Source organism: Camponotus vicinus, unplaced genomic scaffold, assembly GCF_025532165.1.
Source record: "Camponotus vicinus isolate PSW18456_S1 unplaced genomic scaffold, iyCamVici1.0 SCAF_5, whole genome shotgun sequence".
Taxonomy (NCBI): Eukaryota; Metazoa; Arthropoda; class Insecta; order Hymenoptera; family Formicidae; genus Camponotus; species Camponotus vicinus.
Window position 1 is genome coordinate 13,389,483 of NW_028141977.1, and position 18,142 is coordinate 13,407,624.

At 28.6% G+C, this 18,142-nt stretch overlaps 1 protein-coding gene and 1 long non-coding RNA gene across 2 annotated transcripts in view; one reads left to right on the plus strand and one right to left on the minus strand.

The window, feature by feature from the left end:
• LOC145972088 (somatostatin receptor type 2) overlaps positions 1-18,142 on the plus strand; it is a 59,172-nt gene that overhangs the window by 37,889 nt on the left and 3,141 nt on the right. The gene's annotated exons all lie outside the window — the stretch shown is intronic.
• LOC145972099 (uncharacterized) overlaps positions 12,939-18,142 on the minus strand; it is a 62,718-nt gene continuing 57,514 nt past the window's right edge. The window contains exons 2-5 of the long non-coding RNA XR_014439056.1: positions 14,584-17,636; positions 14,216-14,454; positions 13,851-13,971; positions 12,939-13,292 (exon numbers count right to left, since the gene is read on the minus strand). This is a non-coding gene — a long non-coding RNA (uncharacterized LOC145972099). The remainder of the gene's footprint in view (positions 13,293-13,850; positions 13,972-14,215; positions 14,455-14,583; positions 17,637-18,142) is intronic.

Sequence of the window (18,142 nt, forward strand, 5' to 3'; positions counted from 1 at the left end):
ATTATAAAACATAGCGATATAAATCCACGTTGAATTTTTTATTGCATTGTATGCAATGATTTAATTTGCAATGAATTTAATTTTAATGTAGTGATTATTTGTGAACTTTATAAGAAAAAAATATAAACAGCGAATATATGTGTGTATTTTCACATTTTCAGAGGCACAAACATTTGTTTATTCATTATGCGATATCGTAAAACTTCATTTACATTTAGCATGAAATTGCTGGTAAAAGGTCTGCTGACTATACTGAAGCAATTGAGATTGCCAGAAGGGATATGGTTATTGGTAAGAGCAGCCTTAAGGGGAATAGAACATGATATGAGGCGACGATTCAACGAAGCGCATCTTATTTTCGTCTACCGTCATTTTATATTTCACGAAAATGTCCTTAACGCTTATCCACAAAAATTTTCTTTCAACTATTACAATAAAACATATGTTAAAATGAAAAAAAATAAGATAAAAAATGTTATATATAATGTGTTTAAAGTATGATTATTAAAAAATGGCTATTTTTATTTACAAAATTATATGTTGCAATTTAATGTATGTTATTTCATAAAAACAAAATGTATTTTTCTCGTTTGTAATTAAAAGTCTCGATCTGTTTTATTCGATCAATATAAATATCTCGAGTAAAATATATTGATCGATAAGAAAATGCAAGAAGCTTTTTGGCATAATATTATTATCTACATATAAGTATTTATGATATAATTTTAAAGGAAATACAAAATTTAATGCAAATTAAAAAACTAATATCGCAAAAAGCCAATATAGCAGAGTAAATTGCGAATGCAAAAATATAGTTTACACCACTTAGCTAGATGTTTCTTCTATTTAGAAAAACGTAAAACACATATGTGAATTTTTCCCGACAAAACAATGGAATATTGAATATTGAATTTAAATAAAATAACGCACATTTGCACGTACACACATATACACAAAAATTTCATGTACTGTACTTGTCTGTGTAAAAATTCTTTTTATAATGATCAGAAAAGAGTAAATTATTAAAATATTAAATGTAAAATTTCAAATATACATAAATTTGAAATAGATGTAAATTATAAAACTCATTGCAAAACTCATATAACATAAAACTTATAATAAGCATATTAAATTTCCATATTAAGTGTACATGTCAAACTAAATAGTTAATATTGTATAGCAGAAGAATAATATATAATTTATTACAATAAATTTCATTATATTACGTTGTAGAATAAGTTTCATATTTAATGCTTGTGATAGTACAATGACATTTATATTTAAAAATTTATAGAAACAAATATGCGTTATATCTTATACATTGAACGTTAAACATTTATAAATACACGTGTTGAAGATAATATTCTATTATAGTATAAAGTATAAGAGAGGGTTCTATTCGGTATTTTAAGGGTTATGTATCGTATATATTTAATTATAATATATTGCCAAAATTCTCTCTCTCTCTTTCTCTCTCTCTCTCTAAAATTTACTGTATAGAATTTTGTATTCATAAAAATATTAATTATAATATTATGCGATTTTGCGAGTTTAATATATTCTAGTATAATTGATATTGTTATAACATTATATGTAACATTTCATCTAATTCAATAATATATTGTTATTCAATCATAAATATTTATTGAGTTATCAAAAGATAAACAAAATGTCATAAATTACTCAAACTATACCGAAGTAATTATGTATATATATAAAATAATTTACAACTTTTAGAGACATATATATTTAAAAAATAAAAATTTAATCGGAGAGCATTATATACATACATATATACATATATACATATATACATATATATATATATATATATATATATATATATTTATTTATTCTTTTCCTGAAGGCTTGCCACGTCCTATTTAGGGTTCATCTGCCACTGTTATTGGCACAGTGGGGATATTGTTATTTACTAGAGGGATGTGGTCACTCTATGACATTGTGCTCGTTGGTGCCGTTTCTTACGGGAGGTCAGTCGGACGCCAGCAGTGCACGTGAATATCTCCACCGGCACTTATTTGGTCAGCGAGCGATCTTTCAGAGGTCCTCCGTGGCAATCGGCATTGCATCCATCGAGCGAAAAGCCAACATCGCTCTGGAGTCGCATATCACTGTATTAAAAAGCGACATTAAGTGTGATGTTGGATAGCTCAGTGGTCTAGAGCAATTGCCCGGAAAGCGAAAGACTCGGGTTCGATTCCAACCACTTGTACCTCACATATTTTTCTAGTCCACGAATATTGTTTTCTAGCAATTATTCGTTGGGCTGAAAAGTGAGTTTTTTTCATTTCTTCGATTTTCAATATTTCTTCCTGACTCAACACAGTGACGGGACGAGTCCTCGTCTTGGTTAGGAATACTGGCGAGATTGGTATTGTCAGTTTTAAACGTCTTTGCGTCGATATAGACGCGTAAAACGACTAATCGTGTTGACCTTGCTGCTTTTAGATGCGAAAAATAATCGAAGGCAGCTGCCTATTAAGCACATTGCAGTTCTTAAAATTATAGACGAAGAATTTACAAATGTAAAAGGTCGGGCAACGAATAGTCTATTAAGCACACTGCAGTTCTCAGTGAGAACTTCTCACCTGACGAAAGCGCTTGGATGTCTCGGTTTGGAAGCGCAACACCGCTTCTACTAATCCCATATACTGCTTGTTGACCGACCTTCTACATTTATGTGCTCTTTCTATAGTTTTAAGAATTGCAGTGTGTTTAATAGGCCGGCTGCTTTCAATTATTTTTTGCATCTATATCGTTCTTACTTTTTCCTGCTTTCTTGTTGTCCTTATTGTCGTCAGTGCATTCTATTTGTCTAGCTTGCAACTTCTTATTTTCTTCATTATATTATATATATATATATATATATCTGTGTTACACTATCATATAAATTCTTTATTCGGACATTTTTTTAGATACATGAACATAGTATATACGAATCACTGCACATTTGTAAATCAATTAGCTTTGAAGAATGGCTCGGGCACGTATTCATCGTATTTCTGACGCATGCATGTATCGATAGACTGTAACAAAGAGCGTAATATACGCGTTCGGACTAACAAGAGCAAACAAATGTAGAATTGCGAGAATGGACCAAAGTTTCATTTATTATTGTTCTCGCGTATGTTTGGAACAGTATCATCGATTATATCAGTAACATCCGACGCTTTTAGATGGAAATGCTACTTTTTGACAGCTGCATACTCAGCTATCCTCTACGCTTACCCTTGGATTAGCAATTTTACGGTCGTGGCACCCTCGTGTTGTCTTGGGAACACCCAAAATGTCCCATATTTTTTTCGTCATATCTGCCCCGCTATCTTTTAACAACTATGGAACTGTCACTTTAACGCAGAACGAGGATGTCCAAATTTCCGCATATGATCTATCATTATCTTCTTATGCCACCGTCAGCATTTTACACCGCTCTTAGCGAGATAGCTTCCTTAAATAACATTTTTTACATCTTTTAAATAGTTAATAAAAAAACACATAATAATTCTACGAGAGATCTGCTATGATTAGAATGATAAAATATTATAATATTTTATCTTCTAAACAGATCTCTCGAACATACTTAATATTCGAAAGAGTATATGAAAAAAATTAAAGAAGAAAGAATGAATGCAATATTTTATAACAATATTTTCGAATGATTAAATAAGTATATTGTGTTTGAACCGAGATTAATTTTTTGAAACAATACTATATCTGTTAATTTGTTTACATTTGCAATAAATAATTAATAATCCACATAATTTTGGAAAAAATAAAAGAAATGAAATTTACTCAGAAATTTTTATATTAATTAATTTCATTTTCTGTTTGTATTTTTGTGTCGGAAAGGAATATAGAATTTAGGTCATTATATGTGTGTGTGTGTGTGTGTGTGTGTGTGTGTTGAAAAAGAGAGAGAATACAGAATCTAAGTAATCAATAACGTAGCATTTTATTCAATATTTGAATATTTTGAATGTTTTACTCGAAAGAGAAAGAGAGAGAGAGAGAGAGCGAGAGAGAGTGAGAGAGTGAAAGAATATTTCATTTTGAGCGACTATATAAATATTTATATTTAGTTATACAGATTCTATATATATTCACACCATGTAAAATAAGAAACGCTATGTTGTTATATTCATAAGTATTTTGAACAAAACGATTTACATGTGTTTGATCTGATAAAAACATATTAATAAACATTAAATCGTAAATGTCGTTTAACATTGCAAAGCGTATGTTTACTGTAAACAACATTCTTTAAACATGAGTTCTTTTAATTCCTGGCGAATTGCATCTCGTTTCTTCCTTCCGAAACGAGTTGAAGAAAAAAAAAACTTTTTCTCGTTTCTCTTCACTTTTTATATCGCCCCTCGTCTTTTTTCTTTTATATACGAAGTCACGAATTGCTCATACGAGACCAGCAACTCGTTTCCTATTACGCGCGAGAAATCTGATATTATCAGACGGGTTCTATCCGAGCGACCATCTGTCGCAAAACCGCAGCAAATCGTTCCTTGATCGAGATTCCGTTCGCGTTTACGAGGCTCTTAAAGTTGTCGCACATAAATCCAATGTGGAGTTGGCCGCAGCTTTCCAATCCGCGGCGTTGATAAGGAATTTTAAATTGATCGTATTTCAGCCGCCAGTAGGATAGGTGACAAAATTGTGGGTGACGCTTCTTCGATACGATTGCCTGTCAAACTGTCAAAGATAAATCGACTCCTCTACACATCCCGACTCTTTTTCCCCGATCAAAGTAATCCCTTAGGAAATCGTACCGTGGAATGTCATTGTGGGATAGAACTTGAACATGTAAATAGTAAAATCTTGTATTAATTTATTCGTATTGGATATTATTTTTAAAAAATAAATTATAATAAGAGACAATAAATATATGTTTCCAAGTTATAGCTCCCTGTAATATTCCTGATAAAACTCGATTTATTTCACTTGTTATTTAGAAAAATAATGAAAACGGAAATAAAAATCTATCATTATCCAAAAAACAGATACTTTGGAAAAAGTGAGCGGAATATATTTCAAATTTATTTTCAATAATTTTCTTTCTTGTTTTGATTATTATCTAATAATTATTTCTAGGGAAGAATAGCTTATGTATGTAAATGAATCTAGATAGATTCATATATATTATTCTTAATTATATCTTAATTGCTTATGTATTTGACACATAATGTGCATTACATATGAATCCAATAAAAAAGAACAAAGTCTCCACACCTCGCACCGTTGAAAGCGGTGAAGCTGCATAAAAACAAAGAATTTGTGAGTTATAAATTATGTACGGTGTGCACGGTTGTATGCAAAACGCATTTACGTATAATCCAGCAATAATCGTAAAACGCTGTACTACCGTCCGAAGAGCTATAGAAGCGTAAACGTTGCTGCACTAAATTCTACTTCTGGACGGAAGGGGTTTGTTCGCTGAAACTCGAGCGGAAACGACCACTCCACTATCAAAGTTCTAGTAGTATTATCATGAGCGATTCTATGAAACGACGACTCGCTTCTTGTCGATACGATGTGCTTATCGTAACTCGTCTTGCGACAAATTGTCTAGAGTAGAATACAGTATTCTCTCCGTGTACCTTAGCTCGACGGTTTTCTTGTTACGGTCTGACGCTTTAAAAGCTTCCAAACACACAATCGTATATACACTTAATATACGAAGTAGAGCTTTTTAATATATATAAAACAACGTCATCTGGAGTATGCACTTTCCCAATTGCAATTTACCTTCAATACATTCGATGAAAATCATTGAAATTCGTAATACATTTCGAAAAAATGTTAATATAAAGTGTTAATATCAAAGTTTATATCGTTGAACTTGCCTCTGCATCAATATTTTTCTCTTGCAAAAATTATGTAAAATGAAATTGTACTTTAATTAACATTTTAACGAATGATTATTATCTAATTGAACTTACGCAATTAGAAGCGATACCCTTCGCGATTATATCATTTTGCAGAAAAAGAGTGTATCATTTTTTATTCATTCCTTGTTTCAATAATAACATTGATTCACTTTAAATAAGCAAACATTAACACATCGCGACTATTCAATCATACCGATGTCGTTTTCTCCCGCGATTTTTATCTTATCAAAAAGAAAATCGTATTATGACAATGGAAAGTCGCGTTATAACTGAGACTCAAAGGGAGATTCAAATGTTTGCATCCCAAGGGTAATTTCGAAAACTGCGAGATATTCGCGACTAAGTTTCCCTATAGAAAATTATCTCTTCTGAAAATCTACCTCGCGGCCGGTTAGATACTGGCATTATGATGCCATAAACATAAATGCAGGACGCTTCAAAATTTGTACGTATTATATACGTTTGCATGTGAATGTTCTTATAACAGTCCGTCTAAAAAGTTTAAATGTAGAGTAATATTATAAAGAAGTGATAAAAAAATTTACGAGAAAAATGTAAGAGAGAAATGAATAAAAGCGTGATACTTTTGTATCATAAAAGATAGAAAAAATAAAAGAGGGGATTTAGGTCCTAAACAATTTCTTTACAAAAATAAATCTGAATATTTCTAGTTCAATCATATTTGAGAAATTTAATAATAGAAGTATCCTTTATATATATATATATATATTCATATTAGCCATACTTTTGTATAAGAATCTTTGTTCCACATGTTTTTAATATAAACACTTTTTACACCAAAAGTTTTCAAAATTCTTTCGACTAACATTTGTGAATTTCTTCGTATTCCTTTCTTAAAACTTCCAGTATTAATTCTCACCAGGAAGTCTAACAAGATAGTTGCCCATCCTATTTATGGCTCACCCCAAGAAATTCGCAAAGGTATTTTAAAAACTTTGCTCTCGAAGAAGAAATTCTCTCATGGGTCGCGGAGTTGGAATCAAGCGGCGTACTCTGCTGTCTTGTCTTTATTACGCAATGATTCTTTAATTCAATTCGTAAGAATATCACATGAACAGATAATTACATTTTATACTAGTTTAGATTTGAATCATTTATATTATTAACACTTGAATCGATATTAAGATAGGAAAATTTATTTTAGAATAATAGCTAGCGATGCTTCTATCTCTATGAAACAAATTTTTGATTATTGGATGTCGATCATACGTCGGACATTAAACGTAATTTGAATCCTTCATTAATTATAAGCTTGAGATATGATACGTATCAAACGGTAACTATATTGGGCGTTCTCTATTTATTCACCATAAATAATCAAAGTTCACATTGTTGCTTGTGCTTCTGCGCATCAATACTTTTCTTACAAATATTATATAAAGTACGATCAGGCTTTAATTAATGTATTAACGACAAATGATAGTCATTTAATTAAACTTATGCAATCAGAAACGATATCTTTCGTGAATTCATTATTTTGTAGAGTGTATTATTTATATAAAGAAAGAGAGAGAAAGAAAGAGAGATAGAGAGAGAGAGAGAGAGAAAGAGAGAGAGAAAGAAGTATATATTTTTTCTGAAATTGCTTCTACAAAATGCATACAAAATAAATGACAAGACATATCTGTAATATATTTAACAAAAACTTTATAAAACAGTTTTGAAACAAGATTTCATCAAAACGAGAGAATCTCGCTAAGCTTTTTATTTTCTTAAAATCTTGAGGAAAGATGAATCAACATGGATAAAGCTTGCGTAATAACATTGCAAACATAGGCGTAAATCTACCTTTAGACATGTCTGAAATCGAATTTCCATCGTTCCATTAATCATTAGCTTGCTACGACTTTCCCGTGAATCCCGTCACGATGTCCCACCCATTGATATGTCACGTGTTACGATGTGTACGTGTGTAAAGGATATATATATATATATATATATATATATATATGAATATATTTATGTATGTATTTATGTGGTACACATCGTTCAAACCTAAGTGAGAAGAAACAATTCTATTTATTTGAAGAAAACGAGATTTGAAGTAATTTCTTAGCAGAAAATTCAACAAAAATCCATGATTAAATCCATCAATTAAAAAATAATATTTTATAAATATATATGTTAATTAAAATCTTATATAATTTTTATAATTAAATATTTTACAATTTTCTGATTCAAAATTCTTACTTTTGTTATATTTTCCTTTTAAATTGTTTTAATGTATTCAGTTTTTTCGGATAACTAATTTAGAAAGCTAAATAATCGCGCTGTAAAATTTATAGAAAGATTTCTTTTTATTACCTCTCTTTATATTTTTTTCGTTGTCTACTCGTAGTTCGTCCCAATTCATTTTATCCCTTAAAACTGAGGCAGCCAGAATTAATTAAATCGTTTCTCGGATGCTATTCTTCGCGGCAAATTCGCAGTACAAAGAGGCGACATACAACTGCATTTCAAGAAAATGGACAGCTAAAATAAAGAGTCTAAAGTGAATGTTTAAAAGGAAGGATAATAAAGCGCAGAAAATATAAAAGGTTGAAAAATAATAGCGAATAAGTGATGCAACGGTACGGTTGGAATTTAATAAGCTCAAAGTAGACTCTCTCTTTATTTGTACAAAGAATTCACATTTTGGCATAATTACCTGACAACAACAATTTACTTCAAATAATCTAATCAGACGAATAAGATGTAAAAAATTCTTGCTTTATTAAGAATTTCATATAGAATGATAAATCTCTACAATTTTATATCTTGCGAAATTTTGTTGAAGAGAAAAATATGAGAAAGACGAATTATTATGAATTTCTAGTTATTTTTTAACGTTTTTAAAAATATTATAATTTTTTTATATATGGTAAAAAAATAATTGCTTAAAAAACTCAAAATTGTACAATTAAAATAAAGTTAATGTAACGAAATTGTCCTTATTGAATAAAAATATCAGCTTATTAATTTTTTAGAAGAGCAAAATGAGAAATAATATATCACTAATATATTTTTATATATCTCTCATAATTTTAAAATAATTATAACAATTATTATAAAAAATATTAAAATTTACAGACAAACACTAAGTAAATGTAAAAATTTGTAAACACTTTAAGAAACATATGTATTAGAATGTGATATACGTAAATGTATTAAAAATGTAAGAAGCAGCGAGAAAATAAATGTTTATTAAATCGGTTTGATTTTTCGATACTGCTCGTAAGGTTTCATCCGTAATTAAACAGAAATACGCAGTTTATTTTGGTTACTTTATAGCTTCCTAACAGCTTTGACATGTGCAGGATCCCAACCTTCGTACAATCCAATCTTCTCGGTAGCATAAACATAGACGTGATGACAGGGTAAAGGCGTGTGTTCTCTGCTACTTTATCAAGTATCCTAAACAGAACATATATCCGCACTAGCTACGACGCTGAAATAGAATGTAATCGAAAAAAGAAAACGTTTGTCAAGTCTGTATCGTTTTTTTATAAAAGAAAAAAACGATTGATTGGACTAAATCACAAAATTCTCTAGGAAAATATATACGATCGCATGTTATATTATTCAATAATAAAGTATCTGTCACATTGTGCCTTAAGTATCTGCCATTTGTTTCTTTTAGCTATGCAGAGCGCAAATTTATTCGATTGTATGTAAGGAAGAATCATTAATTCTGCTTTATTCGTTTACATCCAGATCTTATCTTGACAGATGCGACGTCGACGGCTTGATTGTTTGCACTGTAGACAACTCATTGAGCGACGTTTCTCGAATAAATTTGCGTGAGCGCGAAGCATTATCGTATATCCGTTGTTTGAAATAAATAAATTTTCTTGCACAATTTCGCGAAAATTGTAGCGCGCGCAAATATTCGCCAAATGCATGCAAATACAAATTTTTTTACATTAAACATTTTCATTTAAAGTGCAAAAATAATATTACTCGGCGTACAATAAAGAGAATTTGAATGTTTAATTAATATTCACCAATTATATTTTTTGTGCGAATTCTCACGATTTCTGCAATACAACAAGACTAATGTAAGTGATCGTATATTAAATTGTTAATTAATTATTTATCAATATATACTTGTTTACGCTACATGAAAACCTTCGTGGTACGCTGATAAATAACCGATATTAACATAAATATTATATATTATTTTAATTATTTGCATGTTAATATTGATTGTTTATCAGAGTTTTCCATGCTGCGTATTAAAACAAGTATTATATTGAAAGTAAAAAAAGTAAAGTATTATATTGATAAGTAATTAAGTACACCATATTAATCACTTACATACACACATATATATATATGTGTGTGTGTGTGTGTGTGTGTGTGTGTGTGTGTATACATATGACAAGTATATAGTTGCATTAATTAAGGCTAACTAAAATTGTATAATTATATATACATGTCTGCTTTCGTTAATTTTTCTCTCTTTTACATTTTACGTTTCTCACTTAAAAATGAGTCCCCTCACGTTATACGTTTAGCGCATATTCTTCACATGTAACAGCCTCCGTTTACGACTAATTGTAACAAGAAATTTATATCCTACTTAAAGTAGCCTATCTACTTGATTGCTTCGAGAACTGTGTACCTAAGTATCAACGACGAGGTATCTTGCTCATTCGCTTGATCTAATTCTTCCTTTTAGTATCGGCTATATTCAAGTAAAGAGGTAATTAATTTTTCTCACTGTGTGTTCTCTCTCTCTCTCTCTCATTACAGATATTACTCGTCGATCTACGTTATTTCTCGCGTCTGCTGCATTTTTTCTTGCATTCTCGTTTCTTTTCTGAAATTTTTTTTGCGAGAAATATTTGAGATATGTTTACCAAGCCTAATGACTGAAATCGAATAAACATTCATAATGCTTGCCCGACGCGTTCGCGCGTCGTTAAATTTGCTCGGTTGCATCTGGCTGACATCAATACGCGTTATCGAAGGACCCCGTTTAATTTTACACTTTCCGACCACCATTCGAGTGCAATGTCGTTTTAATAGGCGTAATACCGGCCGCATCACAGACACATCGAGGCGCTAAAGCGACAGCACCGGCTAAAAGCCAGCTTTTATGAATCCATGTAACTCGCATCCACGGCTTTTTATGGTAAATATTTAATTAAAAATAATAGAGTAAATTGAAAAAAGAAATATTGCACCCACCGTGAAATAGGCTGATTTGAATAGAATGATTATAGTTGCGTGTAATTAACCCTTTAATAGTGTTTGACGAGTATACTCGTCATGAGGAAATGATTACTTTTGGCATAATATACTCGTCATGTGAAAAAATAAAATACCTTTTGTTATAAAAATTGAAATTTTTGTAAAAAATGAAAAACGTATTTCTTTTATTAGAATAAAGAAATCAAATGGGCAATAACTTTTTGCATTTTTATGAAAATATTATTATATTCGACGCAAATAAATTAACATTATACAATTGTCCCAATTGTTTTAAATATGGAATTTGGACAAAATATTGATGCTCTACATGTAAAGTACCATTATGTGTTGCATTCTGTTTTAAAATATCAATATCATACTCTAAAGATAAATTTCTTATTTCTCTTTTTATTTTTTGTTTCCCATGTGAATTCCTTTTATTTAAATATAAATTTTTAAAATTGTGTTAATAACATTTATTATATTAATGAATTTTTAAGCAATAAAATTATTGATTGAATTTTTTAAAATAATCTAACTCATAGTATTTGTCATTTAGTAATAATTAATTGAAATTTACAGTAGTATTTACTTTGCGTTTGATGAGTATACTTATGAGTATACTAGTATAGTCATCACGTGATTTTAATTACGCAAGCAGATACACATTTTCAAAACAAAATTCCACTATTAAAGGGTTAATGAGGAAGCAATCAGCGTTTCGAAAGAATAGACTGATTATGTCGACTAGACAGCCATGCAACAATGAACTTAGCAAATGATACTTTGCTCGCAAAAATTAGCATTCCAATTAGGAATAAGCTCATTAGCTGCTTTCACAATAAAGTATTGCGCTGTTGAAAATTAAGGCACAATTATGTACAAATTATGCAAAAATTCATATTAATACGATTAACATACGAATTTTGTTGATTGGCAATTAGAAAAGATTGAATTTTTTTTTCTTATCGAAAACTAAATAGATAATTTAAAAAATTGATGATAAAGTATACAATAAAATGGACAAGAAAAGATTTTTTACTTATTTTGATGAATTTTTTTGATTTGGGACACAATCGAGCGTCGTCCTTTTGAAAAATTAAAATTTTAATTATTGTACATTTTCTTTTCTCAGTTCATTTTATTTACTCAATAAAATTTGTACATTCACTTTCTCTTTTGATCATTTTTGTCTACACACATATATATATATATATTGTCTCTCTTTCTTATGTTTATATACAAAACTTTCATAATTTTTATACATTTATATATTTATATTATATGAAATGTGAAATATACTAATGTAATAATATTTATACTTATACTATTGTTTTATATACGTATCCTATTAATTATACTATTTAATTATATTATATTATACTATATAATAATACTTAATTATAATTCATTTTTAATATAAGTGATATGATAGTAGAAATATTATTTAGTTTAATAATATTACGATTATATTCCAGGAGGATGATACTATATTCGATATAAATTTAATTGTTTTAAAATTTAAAGAAGTCGTGAAACTATATCGAATCATTAAGCTATAATTACATTAGTGAAAATATATGTTATATATCACTCTTTGTTTAATGAATGTTTTTGTAGATTTAAAAAAAATAAATATAGTCTTCGAATACGTTTAAGTATCTCGTTAATTTTGTTATGAACAATTATTACGAAAGTTATGTTAGTTATATAAAAATAATATTTAATACCAATTTTTAATCCAGGACTATACAAAATGTACATAATTGCACATTATGTACATTTTTATTATGTAAGATGTATATTTTAAAAAAGTGCTAAAGAGAGAGTAATTAATATTTATTTCGCTAAAGCAAATCCCACTCGGTCATTCTCCATATCAAATTCAAGTGTAATAACGGCTAATAAATGCATCGCCTAAAATCCAATCGATTGTATACGAGTCGCGGTGCAAAAGCCGCTTATACATGTAATAGTTCCGTTCTTTGAGAATTTAATATACAATGAAGAATTAAATATACAATGTAAACTTCTCTTATATATACTTAAATAATTTTAATAATTTATCTATAGCACTTATCTGAATGATGTAATCTTTACCGATAAGATGGAATATCTTACCATCCAAAATAAAACAGATTGAAGGTAAATCATAAATGCGACTGCAGTTCAAACCTTTAAACAAAAGATAATATCAATTAATATAATTAATAATATTTAATAAATATTTAATAAATATATTAAGTTCGTTCAACCGCGAAACGTGGATTAATATCGTTGTTCCATAGAAGTTTATGTTTCATTTGAACGTACCTAATATTTATTTTTATCGCTATTATCAACTTTTTATAATTTTTTTATCAAAAGCTACGTGCTTTGTGAAAGACATAATCGTTTACTTACTCTTTTCTTTCCATCAACCTTAATAGTTCTAATAAGTTTATTAATAAATGTGATATCTGATGTTGGTCCAATAGTTAAAGTAATATTTGATACTGGTTCCTCAGTAATATTATTACTTTGTAGGATTCAAATATAAATAATATCTGTCTATGCACGAAGAGTTGTTAAGTTATTGTTGATATGGTTTCAGAGTTGGTCGCCGAACCGTATCAATGATAACTTGGCAACTTTTTGTGCATAGATAAATATTATTTATTGGAATCCTACAAAGTAATAATAACAACGTTAATTTGTTGGAACATGATTAACATAGTTTAAAAAATAACGTACTTATCCATAGTAAATTGCCAATATCTTTTGCGAGCAACAGGAATATATGTAAAATGTATAATAAGCAGGATCGAAACCACCCAATATCAATTTGCCAGCGTTTAACTTGTCTAAAGAGTATCTGCACAAATAGCATATTTTTTTATCGCAATATATATGTGAAATTAAGATTAAATTTATTTTTATATGAATCTTAAATTTAATTAAGATTAAATTTAAGATTCAAATAAAAATATTAATTTAAAAAATTATAATACTATATAAATAATAAATTTAATTTATGTGTTAATATTAAAATAAATATAAATATACATACAAATATAATTATATGTATATATTTATTAAAAACTTTTGTTTGAAGTTACATTGTTCATAAGTAGAGAAGATGTACACCTATTTAGATAATAACTGAAAATGGGTGAAGACACTAGTCCTTGTTTAACCATGTTGTGGAAGAGAGATGTTACTCCATTGACAGATATGTTGGAATAACCCAGGCCCAAAATACCATCAAATTCTGCCATTTGAAATAATTTTAGATTTGATATATTAGTCACTTCTGCAAATGTTTGATTGTGATGTTCTGAACAATGAGACCGGAAACCTACAATATAAATGATAATAAAATAATATATCGTTAGTCGCATGAAAAAACAATATGATTGCTTAAGAAATACTTAAACTACGATTATAATTATAATTGAATTGGATTGCTTATTTAATGATGACTTACATTCACTTTATCAGATAGAAATCCATCCATCCATACTGATTGCGGCGTATTCTATATGAATCGAAGTACCATTTGCTATATATGTGCTGGATTTTCTACTATCATATGGTAAATGTAATACTGCAAAGCATATTCAGTAATATCACAAATTAAAAATATTAGAAAGATTTTAAAAATATATAGAGATATTGCCTTTTATTATAATCTATAATAAATATATAATATTCTTTTAATAAATCATTATATATGTGTATATAAATATATTTGTCGAATTAACTTTTGAATCATCTTTGTTTGTCAAAGTTTGTTTGTATTTTCAGAGAATGAATACGATAATTTAATTTATGCAAATTCTAAAGTTTGACACATTGTAATATTTACACTATAAAATGTTAAATATTAAATTCGTGTCTGTTGTATTCAACTTTTTAAATATTCCAAGATTTTACTTGGAAAGAAATATGATCGTGGATAGAATATATATATATACATATGATCGCGCGTACTTCTATGTTGAATGTTTGAACGAGGAGAGAATGCGCGAAACATTCGAAAAACCTTGATAGATTTCCATCGATCAATTTAATTTAAATATGTTATATTTTGCATGCTCGTATATATCCTTAATTAAGAACTTTTATTTACATGAATTCATGAATTCATGATTAATAATAAAAAGCAATTCTTTCGAATCAATACATTATTTATATCGACTAGACAGACAATCATATATCATTAACTTTACAATAGATAATTTGTAAAAAATAGTATTTAATTAATCGACATTTTTTATCTAATTCTATGCAGATAAATTACATAATTATAAATCACTTTATTTGATAAAATCTTGAGGTTTTTGAAGAGAAAAGAAAACATACATATTCTTGAATATATATTTGAAAATCCATTAATTTCATAACTTTGAACAACTTGTTATGTTAGTTTTGGAATAATATTAATGGATATTTTAGCTCAAGATACTTTACAAAACTTAAAAATCTACTATATATACATTTCTTTCATCATATAATTTGTAAACTTGAAGAAAATGCAACAATACGAAATTTTGTAAAAGAAATAATAAATCTCTAATAAAGAAACGAATTTTTTTATTAAAAGGTGATCAATTCTCGAAATAAGATCATTTTCAATAATGAGAAACATTATATTATAATGATAATTTAAATACGTTATAAGAATCAATGTACAATAAAATAACATATAATAAGATAAACACATTATGGGAATAAAAAAATTGCAATTCTTTTTATCATCAAGGCAAATATTTGTTAAATGCATAATTGTATTATTTATTATAGTAGATTGATCTTTATAAATTCAATATTTATTATATGATATGTAACCTATACATTCAATACAATGTATATATAAACTTATCTTTAGTTTCCGCGTCGACGAACGCAAAAAGCGTCACCACGAGAAAGCGAAAGCGATGTTTTCCAAACTTCTGACAAATTTCTTTCTATATTCAACTATTTTCTTGTTTATCGACATGCAGTTGCAGCTATATGTATAATTGCGCGGATATTGGAAACACATCCTGGTTCCCCTATCGATCAATCAAATTTAAAAATATTTTATTTAACATTTTTTCAAATTATCACAAATTGTATTAAAATAAACTATTAAATGTGTGCATGATTACATAGCTATCTCATAATGAAAAATGATCGATGTTTAAATTTATAAATAGAAAACCGTACTCTTAGCAGTACAAAATGTGAAATAAAAATACAGTATTAAAATATTAATAAATATTTCTCACGCATACATACACACACTTATTATATATACATTTTCTATGCCTTATCTGTATAAAAATTGACAGAATATCCTAATAGAATATAATTATATATATAAAATTGAATGCTTATTTTTGGCTTGAGATCTAATAAAAATAATTAGTACGGATCCATTCTTGATTACAGATGCGTAACTTTTTTCTACTATGAAAAGAATAGGATGAAAATCGCAATTAAGGAAACTTTAATCGAAATTCGAGATTTAAATTAAAAAGTTGTTCCGCTCGAATTCCAATGTGCCAATGTGACTCAATAAATGAAGTTCCACGGAGAGATCTGCATTCCTTAATAAGCGAGCGAACCATATGCATGAAATATTCATCCCATGTTGATTACATTAATTCAGGTTTCCTGTTCTCATTTTGGATTCCATCTTTGATGTTACTCGAAATATGATTGATAAAAGAAATTTCAAAAAAATAAATTTCAGAACTGCAATATTTACAAAGTAAAATGCATTTCGCTGCATACTTTTTACAAATATACAAATGACTGCTTCGATTATGTAAAATGTTTGATTTTTTAGTTGCGCTGACTTCGCTCAAAGATATAATATAATATTTTGCGGAAACTACAAACGTACCTCTATGAGCAAAAATTTTATCGTATAAATTTTATCTTTCTTCATAAAAATGTTTCAATAATAAATTCTGATTTCTTGAATCTCTCTCTCTCTCTCTCTCTTCTCTATAATTATAACGTAGCAGAAAAAGTATTTTATATTACCGAGTTTCCTATGGTAACGGAACAAAACGGAAATGTTGTAAAATGTTTGATTTTTTAGTTGCGCTGACTTCGCTCAAAGATATAATATAATATTTTGCGGAAACTACAAACGTACCTCTATGAGCAAAAATTTTATCGTATAAATTTTATCTTTCTTCATAAAAATGTTTCAATAATAAATTCTGATTTCTTGAATCTCTCTCTCTCTCTCTCTCTTCTCTATAATTATAACGTAGCAGAAAAAGTATTTTATATTACCGAGTTTCCTATGGTAACGGAACAAAACGGAAATGTTGAAAAAAGGGAAAAGAAAATTTTATCGTACGGAAACAACAATATAAAAGCACTTTGCTAATTATATAGGCTAATGCTAATTAATGAAACAATCGGAACTCATTACAGTATAAAAGAGGCAACGAATTCTCTTTCGAGATGTCTAAATAATTCTTTCCTTGCATTCATGCTGTCATAAAACGTTGAAAACATAAAAGACTTGTTCTCGATCTGTAACAAACAAAACATACATATAAACATGATTACATGATTGTACTTTTGTATTCCTAACACTGTTAGATTATAATTGTAACATAAGTAAAACGTGAAAGGTAACAAGCGATATATTCCGTCAAACAACGTTTCCGATGAATTGATATTGTCGATCTATATAACTGAAATGTCGAAAGTTTCGTCGACTCATAAATGTTACCCCATATCTTCTTTCGAGGAGAGTGGTTTAGATTTATGTCCGCGCCGAATGAATCGCGCTATGAATTCTTTCGATTGCCATTCCGTGGATAACCAATGCTCCATTTTGAACATAAAATGTCCTATTTATGTGACTTTACAAGCTGTTGGTACAGTGTAGAAAACTTTCGTTTTATGCGAAAATTACTTCAGAAAAAGGAAGAGAAAGAACATCATTAGCAGTGATTTGAAATCTTATTCTTCCTTTCTTAAGTATATTGGCGAGGACAGCTGTCATAAATTTTCACATAGAAATTTTAACAGCT